Below are 14,064 nucleotides of genomic sequence, written 5' to 3' on the forward strand. Positions count from 1 at the left end.
GTTAGTTTTACATCTATTAACACAGTATTCGATTTCCCTTTTTCCCATCTATCCTTAATTTTCTATTTCCTTTTTACTGCCTTTTTTAGATTACATGATTATTTTAATAGTTCAGTTCTAACACCTTTGTTGATTTAATTAGACATAGCTCTGTTTTCTTATTTTAGTGGTTGCTCTAAAGTTCCCAACTTTACTTATTATATTCCACCTTTAAGTAATGCCATATTTCACATTCAGAACCTTACAATAATATGTATCAAATTCTCTCCTCTCCACCTTTATGTTACTGTTATCATACATTTTATTTATGTATGTTATAAACCCCACAACAGTGTTAGTTTTGCTTGAATGGTGTATTTTTCAAAGATTTTAAATAATAGGAAAAGTTTTAGATACTGACCCATGTAGTTACTATTACCTGTTTTATTATTCCTTTTCTTTAGGTCCATATTTCCATCTTATTCATTTTCTCTGTGCCTGAAAGTCTGATTTTATCATTACTTGTTGAGCAGGTCTATTGGTGATGAATCTTTCAGGTCTAAAAAATCTTTATTTCCATTTTAATTTTGAAAGATGTTTTCACAATTGTAGGTTGTTAGGGTTTCCTACTTCGATACTTAAAGACTCTGTTCCATTTATTTAGAAGGACCGATTGACTGGCACCCTTACTCTTGTTCATTTGTTATAGATGTTCTCTTCCCCTGTCTGCTCTGTTTCAGTTTCTCTCCAGTTACTCTGCTGATTTGTTACGCTATTTTATCACCTTTGTGAAAGTTTAAGATAAATTGGGACATAAATATCACTTATACAAATGTCAAAATTAAGGCAATTAATGGAAAAATAATTTGATGCTAAAAAAGGACAAAGACATTTTTCTGAAAGTTTTTTTCAGCTTCTTTTTGATTTGTCATGTTAAGTTATACAGGAATATCTAGGTGGTTTGAAAAATTTTTTGAACAGTTTTACCTTATCATCTCAAATAATGTTATTATACAGCCTGTGTATCTCTCTAAAAGTAAAAGACATTTTAAGGGTGAGGCAATATCAGAAATGACAAAAAAATGTTGCTTTATATACTGTTTAAAATTCTACATAATAAATATACTCATTTATGTTCTTTAAGAATTTCAAAGTAATATTCAAAAATCAACATTCAAAATAAATTCATTTATTTATTTGGTATATTGTATACTTAGCCATGAAATCATGGCATTTAAGAGCTGTTAGAAATTAGTTAGATATCACAAAGATGATCTAGCTCAATCATTTTTAACTGTAGATGAGGAATCGATGGCCCAAAGATTGTCTCACTCAAGGCCACAGAGGTAGTTAGGGACAGATTTATTCATTCAACCAAACATTCACTGAGAAAACAACATGATCAACACTGATTAAAAACAATAGTCTCTGCCACTATGAAGGCCCTTAAGCCAGAATTGCAGTAAATATGACACAATGTATATATGGACAAATTACAGGGTGATATGGGAGTTTATAGAGTAGGTGAGGAAATTCAGTGTTGAGGCTTTCCAAGAAGGAAGATATAGAAGCCAAATGTTGAATGATGACCAAGTTTAACAAGGACAGACAAGGAAAAAAGTGTGATCCAGGAAAGAGAATTTTGTAGATAAAAGCCAAAAGTTTAGAAAGAGAATATGCACTTGAGAAATTGCATGTGATTTAATAATATCGATGCCAAGAACTGAATCAGGTAAGAGATGGTATGAGATAAGGCTGGATAGGTAACTAGGCCATGAATGGACTTCAGATTTCTCTTTTTCCTAGAATGATACAGAGCATCATTGAAGCAATTTATCCAAAGAAGTAATACTAGAATGGGCAATATAATATTTCAAAGTCAATTCTGAATTCAGACCAGAAGGAATATATTTTACACAGGTTTACATACATTAAATACATTTTCTTGGTGCAACGTCTTCAAAATGACCTTCTAACAGACTTTTCTTCTATTATGTAAATACTTGCCACTCTTACTAATCAGGGGAAGTATTAAGAGAGGAGACAGGGGACATGGATAACAGGCAACAATAGCTGCCCACATATTCCAAGATATGGAACATGGGAGTATAGATATATATACAATATTTTTCAAGTCATTGCACCAACTAAAATAATCCATAAATCACTTTAATGAAATGTACCTGTTTATCCACTAAAAAAAGTACAACTTATTATGGCCACGTTTTTCAGAATACATTTGATCATATACTGAGGTAGGAAAAATGAGAGGTATACTAGTTTTTCACACCTAGAAATAGAGAGTGAATGATTTTCTTTTTTCAGTAACTGCTACTTAGACAGTGGAAATACAACATTTGGTGTGGAATATTGAACAAATGAATACAGAAAAATATGTATTAATTAACCATAATTGAACATTTTTTAGCACTTCTGTGGTACTTACTTATCTACTGAGAGCCCTTGTTTGGAATTTTAATCTAAGAAGAGTTTTTTTAATGCCCCATCTTTTAACAACATTAAACTATTCTTCATATGAAACTATACTTTTGTTTTGGTTTCTTTAGAAGGAATTGTTTCTTTAGGAGGGTGGAGAGACTAGAGAGAGAAAGGAAGTGAGTTAGTTAGAAAAGATAAAAGTTGGCAACTCTCCTTAGAATGAAATGTAATCATTTCCCTGCCTTGACCCTCAATAACACAATGAAAGTGTCATCAGTTATACTGCTAATAATATTACCTTAAATATAGTAACCAATGTTATTGTTATTGATTGAATAAGGTTATGAGGGGGAAAAGGAGATCAGTATCTTTTTTAGTAGAAATATTAAAAGTAAAAAGCCTGAGGAAATAATGGGAGAAGGAAAGGCCGGTGTGTGTGTGTGTGTGTGTGTGGGTATTGAGAGAGACAAGGCTGCATTATTTTGACTAGCAAGCCTGTGAATCTTGACACAAGTAAGATATTTCAGAAGCCCAAGAAAGAAATGGTGCTGAAAATAAGGAGGGACTAGTTGAGTCGGACTATGGAAGGCCTACTGCAGGTTGTAGTGCCAGAGAATAGTGGGCTCACGCATAATCAGTTTCATGGGTGAGAACTTTCCGGTATATGTGTTAGTGTCTTTGCAGCTCACTGAGGTTATTGCACAAGTACTTCCTCTAATACCACCTGGAAAGAACTTGTACTGGAAATAGGACTATTATAAAAAATACAGGATGTTCAGTTAAATCTGCATTTTAAATAAACTGCAAACAATTTAATACAGACACATCCCAAATGTGTATGAGTAGTATTTACATTTCAGAAAATACACTGTATCTGAGACTGAAATTTAAATGAACACAATTTTACATGCAGCTGTCCAGTTTTCACTATACCACTTATTGAAGAGACTGTCTTTTATCCATTGTATATTCTTGCCTCCTTTGTTGTAGATTAATTGATCATAAGTGCATGGGTTTGTTTCTGGGCTTTCTATCCTGTTCCATTGATATATATGTCTGTTTTTGTGCCAGTACCATACTCTTTTGATGACTGTAACCTTGTAGTATAGTCTGAAGTTAGGAAACGTGATTCTTCCAGCTCTGTTATTATTTATCAAGATGGTTTTGTGGTCTTTTGAATTTTCACACAAATTTAATTTTTTGTTGTTGTTGTTCTACATCCATGAAAAATGCCATTGGTAATTTGACAGGGATTGCATTGAATGTAGATTGCCTTGTGTAGTACAGCCATTTTAACAATATTAATTCTGCCAATCCAAGAACATGTTATATCTTTTCATTTGTTTATGTGGTCTTCAATTTCCCTCATCAGTATCACATAGTTTTAGGAGTATGGGTCTTTAGCCTTCTTAGGTAGGTTTATTCCTAGGTATTTTATTCTATTTGATGCGATGGCAAATGAGATTATTTCCTTAATTCCTCTTTCTGGTATTTTGTTGTTAGTGTATAAAAATGCAAGAGATTTCTGTGTATGAATTTGGTATCCTGCAACCTTATCAAATGAATTGATGAGCTCTAGTAGTTTTCTGGTAATGTCTTTAGGATTTTCTATGTATAGAATCATGTCATCTGAAAACAGTGACAGTTTTACTACTTCCTTTCCAAACTGGATTCCTTTTATTTCTTTTTCTCTCTGATTGTTGTGGCTAGGACTTCCAAAATTATGCTGAATAAAAGTGGCAAGAGTGGGCATCCTTGTCATGTTCCTCTATACCATATACAAAAATAAACTCAAAGTGGATTAAAGACCTAAATGCAAGACTGGATACTATAAAACTCCTAGAAGAAAACATAGAACACTCTTCGACATAAATCACAGCAATACGTTTTTGGATCCATCTCTTAGAGTAATGGAAACAAAAGCAAAAATAAACAAATGAGACCTAATTAAACTTAAAAACTTTTGCATACCAAAGGAAACCATAAACAAAACAAAAAGACAACCTACAGACTGGGAGAAATATCTGCAAGTCATGCAAAACACACAAACATCTTATATAGCTGAATATCAAAAAGCAAAACAAAACAAAACCCAAACAACTCAATCCAAAAAATGGGTACTAGACTTAAGTAGACTTTTCTCCAAAGGAGACATATAGATGGCAACAGGCATATGAAAGGATGTTCAAAATTGCTGATTATCAGAGAAATGCAAATCAAAACTACAACAAAGTACCACCTCACACTACTCAGAATGGCCATCATCAAAAAGTCTACAAACAATAAATGCTAGAGAGAGTGAAGAAAAGGGAACCCCTGTACACTGTTTGTGGGGGTGTAAACTGGCACAACCACTATGGAGAACAGTATGGAGTTTCCTTTAAAAAACTAAAAATAGAGTTACCATATATACCAGCAATCTCACTCCTGGGCATATAACTGGAAAAGATGAAAAAGATACATGTTCCCAGTTGTGCATAGTGGCACTATTTACAATAGCCAAGACATGGAATCAACCTAAGTGTCCATCAACAGATGAATAGATAAAGAAGATATGGTATGTATACACAATGAAATATTATTCAGCCATTAAAAGGAATGAAATAATGCCATTTGCAGCAACATGGATGGACTTAGAGATTATCATATGAAATGAAATAAGTAAGACAGAGAAAGATAAATATCACATTGTATCCCTTATATGTGGAATCTAAAAAATGATACAAATGAACTTATTTGCAAAACAGAAATAGACTTACAGACATAAGAAACAAACTTATGGTTACCAAAGGAGAAGTGGGAGGGATAAATTAGGAATTTGAGATTAACAGATACACAGTATTATATATAAAATATATAAACAAAAAGGACCTACTGTGTAGCACAGGTAACTATATTCAGTATCTTCTAATAACCTATGATGGAAAAGAATCTGAAAAAGAATATATATATTTATATTTATAATATATAATTGAATCACTTTGCTGCACACCTGAAATGTAAATCAACTATACTTCCATAAAAGAAAAAGTTTAAGAATAATAACAATTAAATAAATAAATGAACATACTATGTTTTTATTTTCAAAATCAGGCAACCTTCACTTGAAAAAAAGTGTTCCCATAGGACAAGGCATAATGAAAATAAATTATTTTGTGGGGTAGAGACAAAGAATAGTCTATTCATCTGTTCTTGGGGTTGAACTGATCATTTAGTTCATCCTGATCTGTGACAAGGGGAGGATGTTGAACACTCCTGATATAATTATAAAGTTTTCCCTAAAAAATAAATACACAGAAAAGGAAAGAAAAAAAAAACTATGATATCACTGCTCTCCCCACTTCCAGCTAATACTATCTCAAATTGGGATAAAAAACTTCACCTGTCTCTCTGAAGGAGGAGCAAACAGTTCTTTAATTTTGTATTCTTTTTAAACTCAAGTCAGTTTTCCACACTCAGGACTTTTCTTCAGTTACTTTATTTTTGTTTCCTCTCATCTTTCCTCTAGAAGCAAAATAAAATGGCCCTTTTCAGATATTTGTCTACATGGAAATCTTGAGAGTTAAAATGCCCTACTCCTATTGAGAAATTCCTTATGTTATAAATGGCAGAATATTTCAAGAAACAGGCCTAAACATAATATTAAAATGTTTAAGACATTAAAGTTGTTTTATTATATAGAGTTTCTAGTATAGCAGTTAATCCTACACTTGGTCTTAATGCCTTTGGCTAGTAGATTCAACTTTTTCTTTTAAATTTATGATTACTCCAACTCTATACCAAATCATAAGTACTAAATGTTATCCTACTTAACTGTTAATAAATTCTGTTTCATAATAAGCTCTTATCAAATGAGTCAAATTAATCAATTTGAGGTGAATATTTGGAATAGTTTCCATTATTTAAAGCTAACAACCATGTATATTTGTATATTTCTGTGGGAGTTTCTTTGGTCCCAGATTTTTAACTTTGTATGACATATAAATAAATAAATAAATACATAAAATCAAAGTCAAAATAGGGTGGCATGCACAGTAAGTGACTGCCAAACCCCTTGTGTTTCCAGAGACAATACATAATTATTACATACCAAGTAGATTAGAGCAAATTCAATGTTGAAAAATTAAACAGATTATCTATGGAAAAATCTAGTTATTCACCACTGACATAGATCTCTTCCACTAATGACTATTTTGGTTATGAAGATTAATAACATGCTTCATCTTAGAAAAATTTAATGGGGATTTCTGTGTGTTTATAACCATCATAGAGATCCTGGAATCATAAGAATTAGAGATGGAAAAGGACTGTTTGTTCATCTCCCCCATCTTTCTAAGAGGCTTATATCCTTGAGTAAATTCTCTATTGCTTTGTCTAATATACTTTTACATAATTCAAATAGAATACTTGAAAGATTTTACCACAATCTAAAAGAATTTGCTGTTGGGAATTATGATAATAAGCATACTTTTATTCTGTTAAATTTCCCACTAGTTTAATCCATGCATCATGGGAACAGCCTTGAGAAATTCTACACACACTCACATCCCCTTTTGGTATGCCACCATTCAAAAATTCATAAATTTTGATAACTCCCAATTTAGCACATTTAATCATGTGTATCAAAATGATTTGCATATATTTTAGCAATTCTATGTGTGCCAATCCTTCTGGCATCTTTGAAATTAATGAGAAAACTAAGAAACACAGAATTAATGATCTTCATTACAAGAGCTCTTTTGAACATTTGAAGATTTTTAGCCAAGTTAATTCTAGTGATAATTTGCTAAGATATGATATATATTATATATATAATGCCAAGAACATCCTCAGAAACATCTCTGTATTCATTAATGCATTTTTTACTTCTTTAGCTTCCCAGGACTTATGCTATTTATTCATTAACTTCTAGTCCTCTACCCAAAGTGCTTTTTGTTCAAAATAATCCCTCTGCTCAATAAAAATATTTTCTGTCTATAAAGAGCCCATTTAGTGTCTGCCTTGTATATTGTAACCAATATGTTCAGAACAAAGTGGCATTGAGTGGCAATGCCTATCTTCTAAGAAACATTTGAATATGGTCATTACAATTTTAACTCTCCTAACCATGACAATCAGAGAAGAAAAAAATAAATAAAGTAAATCCAAATTGGAAAAGAAGAAGTAAGTAAAATTGTCACTGTATGCAGATGACATGTTACTATACATAGAAAATCCTAAAGAGTCTACCAGAAAACTAAACTATTAGAGCTCATCAGTGAATTCAGTAAAGTTGCAGGATACCAAATAAATACACAGAAATATGTTGCGTTTCTATACACTAAAAATTGAAAGATCAGAAAGAGAAATTAAAGAAACAATTCGATTTACCACAGCATTAAAAAGAATAAAATACCTAGGAATAAACCTTCCTAAGGAGGCAAAAGACCTGTACTCTGAAAACTAAAAGATGCTAATAAAAGAAATTGAAGATGACACAGACAGATGGAGAGATATACTATGTTCTTGGATTGGAATAATCAATATTGTACAAATGACCATACTCTCCAAGTCAATCTACAGATTCAATGCAATACCTATCAAATTACCAATAGCATTTTAACAGAAATAAAACAAACAAAAAAATCTTCCAAATTGTATGGAGACACAAAAGATCCTGAATAGTCAAAGTAATCTTGAGAAAGACAAATGGAGCTATAGAAATCAGGCTCCCCAACTAGAGACTATACTACAAAGCTACAGTCATCAGTACAGTTTTGTACTGACACAAAAACAGAAATATAGATCAATGGAACAGGATAAAAAGCCCAGAAATTAGCCCATGTACTTATGGTCAATTAATTTACGACAAAGCCGTCAAGACTACAATGGAGAAAAGACAGTGTCTTCAACAAATGGTTCTGGGAAAACTGGAGAGCTACAGGTAAAAAAAAAAACCTGAGGGCCTCCCTGGTGGCGCAAGTGGTTGAGAGTCCGCCTGCCGATGCAGGGGATACGGGTTCGTGCCCTGGTCTGGGAGGATCCCATATGCCGCGGAGCGGCTGGGCCCGTGAGCCATGGCCGCTGAGCCTGCGCGTCCGGAGCCTGTGCTCCGCAACGGGGGAGGCCACAGCAGTGAGAGGCCCACATACCGCAAAAAAATCTCTAACACCATACACAACAATAAACTGAAAATGGGTTCAAGACCTAAATGTAAGATCAGATACAATGAAATCTTTAGAGGAAAATATAAGCAGAACACTCTTTGACATAAATCACAGCAATATCTTTTTTGATCCATCTCCTAGAGTAATTGAATTAAAAACAAATATAAAGAAATGAGATCTAATTAATCCCAAAAGTTTTTGCACAGCAAAGCAACCATAAACAAAATGAAAATGCAACCCACAGAATGGGAGAAAATATTTGCAAACAGTGTGGTCAACAAGGCATCAATCTCCAAAATTTACAAACACCCCATGCAGGTCATTATCAAAAATAAACACACAAACAAACAAACAAACAATCCAGTCAAAAAATGGGCACAAAACCTAAATAGACGTTTCTCCAAAGAAGACATACAGATGACCAAGAGGCACATGAAAAGATGTTCAACATCTCTAATTATTAGAGAAATGAAAATCAAAACTACAATGAGATATCCTGTCACAGCAGTCAGAATGCCCACCACCAGAACAATTTACAAACAATAAATCCTGGAGAGAGTGTGGAGAAAAGGGAACCCTCCTACACTTTTGGTAGGAATGTAAATTGGTATAACCACTATGGAGAACAGTATGCAGGTTCCTTAAACAACTAAAAATAGAGTTAAGATATGACCCAGAAATCCCACTCCTGGACATAATGTGAATGATAATTTGAGAAGATAATACATCCACCTAAATGTTCACTGCAGCGCTATTTACAATAGCCAAGACATGGAAACAACCTAAATGTCTATCAACAGAGGAAGGAATAAAGAAGATGTGGTACATATACACAATGAAATATTACCCAGACATTAAAAATAATGAAATAATGCCATTTGTAGCAACATAGATGGACCTAGAGATTATTATAGTAATTGAAATGTCAGACAGCAAAAGGCAAATATCATATATCATTTATATGAGGAATCTAAAAATAATGATACATACAAACCTATTTATAAAACAGAAAAATACTCACAGACTTGGAGAACAAACTTATGATTACCAAGGGGGAAGGGTGAGAGGAAGGGATAGATTGGGAGTTTGGGATTGACATGTACAAACAACTATATTTAAAATAGATAAACAACAAGGACCTACTGTACAGAACAGGGAACTCTACTCAATATTCTGTAATAACCTAAATGAGAAAATAATTTGAAAAAGAAGAGATATATGTATATGTATAGCTGAATCACTCTGCTGTACACCTGAAAGTAACACAACATTGTTAATCAACTATACTCCAATACAAAATAAAAATTAAAAAAGAAAACAACGAAAAGTAATAATGCAAGAAGTTTAGGCAGAATAGAGAATTGGCAGGGTGTGGGGACATTTTTAAAGGGGAATATCACTAGAATGAAAGCTTCTTGAGGATAGAGATTTTATTCACTGACATATCCCAAGTTCCTAAATCCATACATACAATTTCAATGGACAAAGAATTTTTCCCTCCAATAACTCAAACCAGAATTGGTAGCAGAGCTGAAGACAATACCACTTATTTCTTAATATTTAATCATTGGTTGAGGAAATTGTCTTGAGCCAACATAGTTATACTCTCTATTCTTACTCAAATACTAGTGTTTCAATATGAGTCCAGAATTTTATTGTGGGTAGAAAGGGAGTGACTATGAGAATCCAGTGGTAGCTCAAGGGGAAGAATGGTCTATTAATAGTTAATATGTGGTATATAATCTTAGTAACATTATAAAGAAGAGTTAGAATAAAATAAAGAAATCAACCATGGATATTCTTGAGAAATGATTTGGTCTTCTTAAGAGGAAATGTAAAGTGTAAACACTGGAAAATATTTGATTAGACTTATCCAGTGGAAAAGTAGATCTTAATGAAATCATCAACTCATTAACAACATGGCTCAGTTTTCTATCTTGACCAAAAGGAGCTTATGAGACAGAATGTTTTTATTATTAGCTTAAGGAGGGGGGCTTTCTAGGCCTGAAGGTGTGTACTCAAAATAAGTTACAGCTATGCTCTCTGAAAGTGATAACTTTAAAAAGATAGCTGGTGACTGTAAAACATGCAAAAATAAAAGTGAAATTTCTATCAAATTGCATTTTTTCTTTAAAGAAGTTAAATTCAAATCAATCTCATATGATCTGCTATATATGAAAAATTAACTATAAAAAACACGCAGATTTTCACTCATTTTATTGACAAAAGGACATGTTCAAAGGACGAAGGACATTCAAAATAAGTAAACATCCATTTTTATTTGTCACAAAGCTTTACAGCTATTGCAAAATCAAAAGAGTTGAAATGGAAAGCTGTTTTATGTTCAAAGTATAACTATATTTGATCAATTAGGATTTATAGAGATGGAAATCAATTTCTTTTATTCCTACCACTAAGAAAAATGTGTACGATTTTTTATAATAGAATATGTCAGTTGTCCTAAGTGTTGACCATCTAACTTAGATTGCTGAGAGCAAAGTTGGGAAATTTTCCTGTCAAAGCATCTACTGTGATAGGGTTGGATTGGAAGACTATGACTAATGTCATGGGCAATGCTTAAAAAAAGCTCTAGGTATAATCCTTTCTGGCTTTATTGAAGGAACTACAAAGCGACATAATGTCTTAGCCCACAGGCAGATTTATTACGGTAGAAATCTCTCTTGTTTTCTATTTAATTAGCTTAGTCTGTGGAGGGAACCTGGTAGCAAGGAAATCTCTCACTCTGACACAAAACTTTGAACAATGAACCATACTTCAAGCTACTAAAAGAGAGGCAGGCACATTCTAATAAATTAACTACTAAGGAGAAAATATGGCTATTCAGATCATATCTTTAGAGTAAGAACTTGTGCCTACATCTTTATCACAATTCAAAAGCTTTGGGGTTGCCCAATTTTGCTAGGAACATTAAGTGGGAAAACAATAAATTGTGGAATATAGGATATTGGTATTAATATAATAACCTGCATTCAAATTGCTACAAACTTAGTTATGGGAAATTGACCATAACTTAATCTGTATATATCAAGTCATTATTCAATTACTTGCAACATCAGCAACAAAGCAAAACTGATTATATATCAAATAATATAAAAATTTGATCAGTAAAGAAAAACCTTCAGGAGACTATCCAGATTCCTCTAGGGCTCATAAAGAAAATTAATGAGTTTTACACAATTCACAAAGATTTAAGAGACTTTGCTCAGTGCATAGTAGAATATATGATATGTCCTGCATTGTTAGCCTTTCTCAAGATTGTTTTGGTTATTCAGGGTTTTTAGTGTTTCCACACAAATTACAGAATTTTTTGTTCTAGTTATGTGAAAACTGCCATTGATATTTTGATAGGGATTGCATTGAATCTGTAGATTGCCTTGGGTAGGATGTTCATTTTGACAATATTGATATTTCCAATTCATGAGAACAGGATCTTTCCATTTGTCTGTGGCATTTTATTAAGTTGAGGTGTGCTTCATCTATATCCATTTTGTGAAATATTTTAAACATAAACTGGTGTTGAATTTTGTCAAAAGCTTTTTCTGCATCTATTGGAATGATCATATAATTTTTATTCTTCAATTTGTTAATGTGGTTTAACACACTGATTGATTTTTGGATATTGACCCATCCTTGGGATAAATCCCACTTTATCATGGTTGATTCTTTTCATGTATTATTGATGTATGTTGTATGTATTGTTGATGTATAAATCCCACTTTTTCATGTATGATTCTTTTCATGTATTGTTGAATTTAGTTCCCTAATATTTTTTTGAGAATTTTTGCATCTATGTTCATCAGGAATATTGACCTGTAATTTTCTTGTTTTGTAGTGTTTTTCTCTGTGTTTGATGTGAGGTTGATTCTGGCCTGCTAGAATGAGTTTGAAAGCATTCTTTCCTCTGCAATTTTTGGAATACTCTGAGAAGGATGGCAGTAATTCTTCCTTAATGTTTGGTAGAATTCACCTGTGAAGATTTTTGGTCCATACTTTCATTTGTTGGGAGTTTTATATGACTGATTCCATTTCATTACTGGTAATTGGTCTGTATATTTTATACTTATTTCTGATTCAGTTGGGAGAGTGTACATTTCTAAGAATTTATTTCTTCTAGGTTGTCTATTTTATTGGCATATAATTGATCATAGTGACCTCATGATTTTTTGTATTTCTGTGATATCAGTTGTAATTTCTTTTTGATTTTTGATTTGATTTATTTGAGTCCTCTCTTTTTTTTTCTTTTCTTGATGAGTCTGGTTAAAGGTTTATCAATTTTGTTTATCTTTACAAAAAATCAGATCTTAGTTTTATTGATATTTTCTATTGTTTTTACAGTATCTATTTCATTTATTTCTGCTCTGATCTTTATTATTTCTTCTCTTCTACTAACTTTGTATTTCATTTGTTCTTTTTTTTTCTAGTTCCTCTAGGTATATGGTTAGGTTGTTCATTTGAGATGTTCCTTATTTCCTGAGTTAGGCTTGTATTGCTGTAAAGTTCCCTCTTAGAACTGCTTTTTCTGCACAGAGTTTGAATCTTTGCATTTCCATTTTCATTTTTCTCCAGATATTTTCTTGATTTCTTCTTAGATTTCTGCAGCCATGCAGTGGTTGTTTACAGCATATTGTTTAGCCTCCATGTTTTTATGGCTTTTGCAGTTTTATTTCTTATAGTTGATTTCTAGTCCAATAGCATTGTGTTTGGAAAAGATGCTTGACATAATTTCAATTTTCTTAAATTTATTGAGACTTGTTTTGTGGGCTACTCTGTGATTTATCCTGAGAATGTTCCATACACTCTTGAAAAGCATGTGTATTATGTTGCTGTTGGATGACATGGTATATATATCTATTAAATCTATCTGTTCTAAAGTGAAGTTTAAGGCCTTGTTTCCTTATTGACTTTCTGTCTGTATGATCTGTGAATTGATGTATGTGGGGTGGTAAAGTCCCATACTATTATGTGTTACTGTCAATTTCCCCCTTTATGTTTGTTAACATTGTTTAGCTACCTTTAAGACTTTAAAATTTAGCTTACTTTTAAGAGGGGAAACAGACAAGGAAACACCACACCATAAGGAACAACAACACAGCCATTTACCAGTTAATCATCACATGGGATTTGCATGATGAAAGGAAACAAGGCTGAGGATGGTCAGACCAGTTCAGCTGGAACAATCTCTCAGGTTTGGGATTCCTTTACATATCTACTTGCTTGGTGCCTTCTTATGTGAGCATGTTACAATCTACTTTTATAACCCCCTCAGGGGTATGTTATTAGCTACCATTCTTTAACTCAGCTGCATTCAATCAATATAAACTATCTCAGGTCTCAGCACTGGTGTTTGGTTTGGTAAATATGCTACTCTTAACAATTAGAACATTAATGGTTCAAGGGGGATTTGCCTTAGGGTCAAATGCTTAGACTGCCCTGAGGTTGGAGGAAAGGACATCTATTTGTCTTTCTTTTCCATTTATAT

The sequence above is a fragment of the Mesoplodon densirostris genome, chromosome 17, assembly GCF_025265405.1.
Source record: "Mesoplodon densirostris isolate mMesDen1 chromosome 17, mMesDen1 primary haplotype, whole genome shotgun sequence".
In the NCBI taxonomy this organism is placed as follows: domain Eukaryota; kingdom Metazoa; phylum Chordata; class Mammalia; order Artiodactyla; family Ziphiidae; genus Mesoplodon; species Mesoplodon densirostris.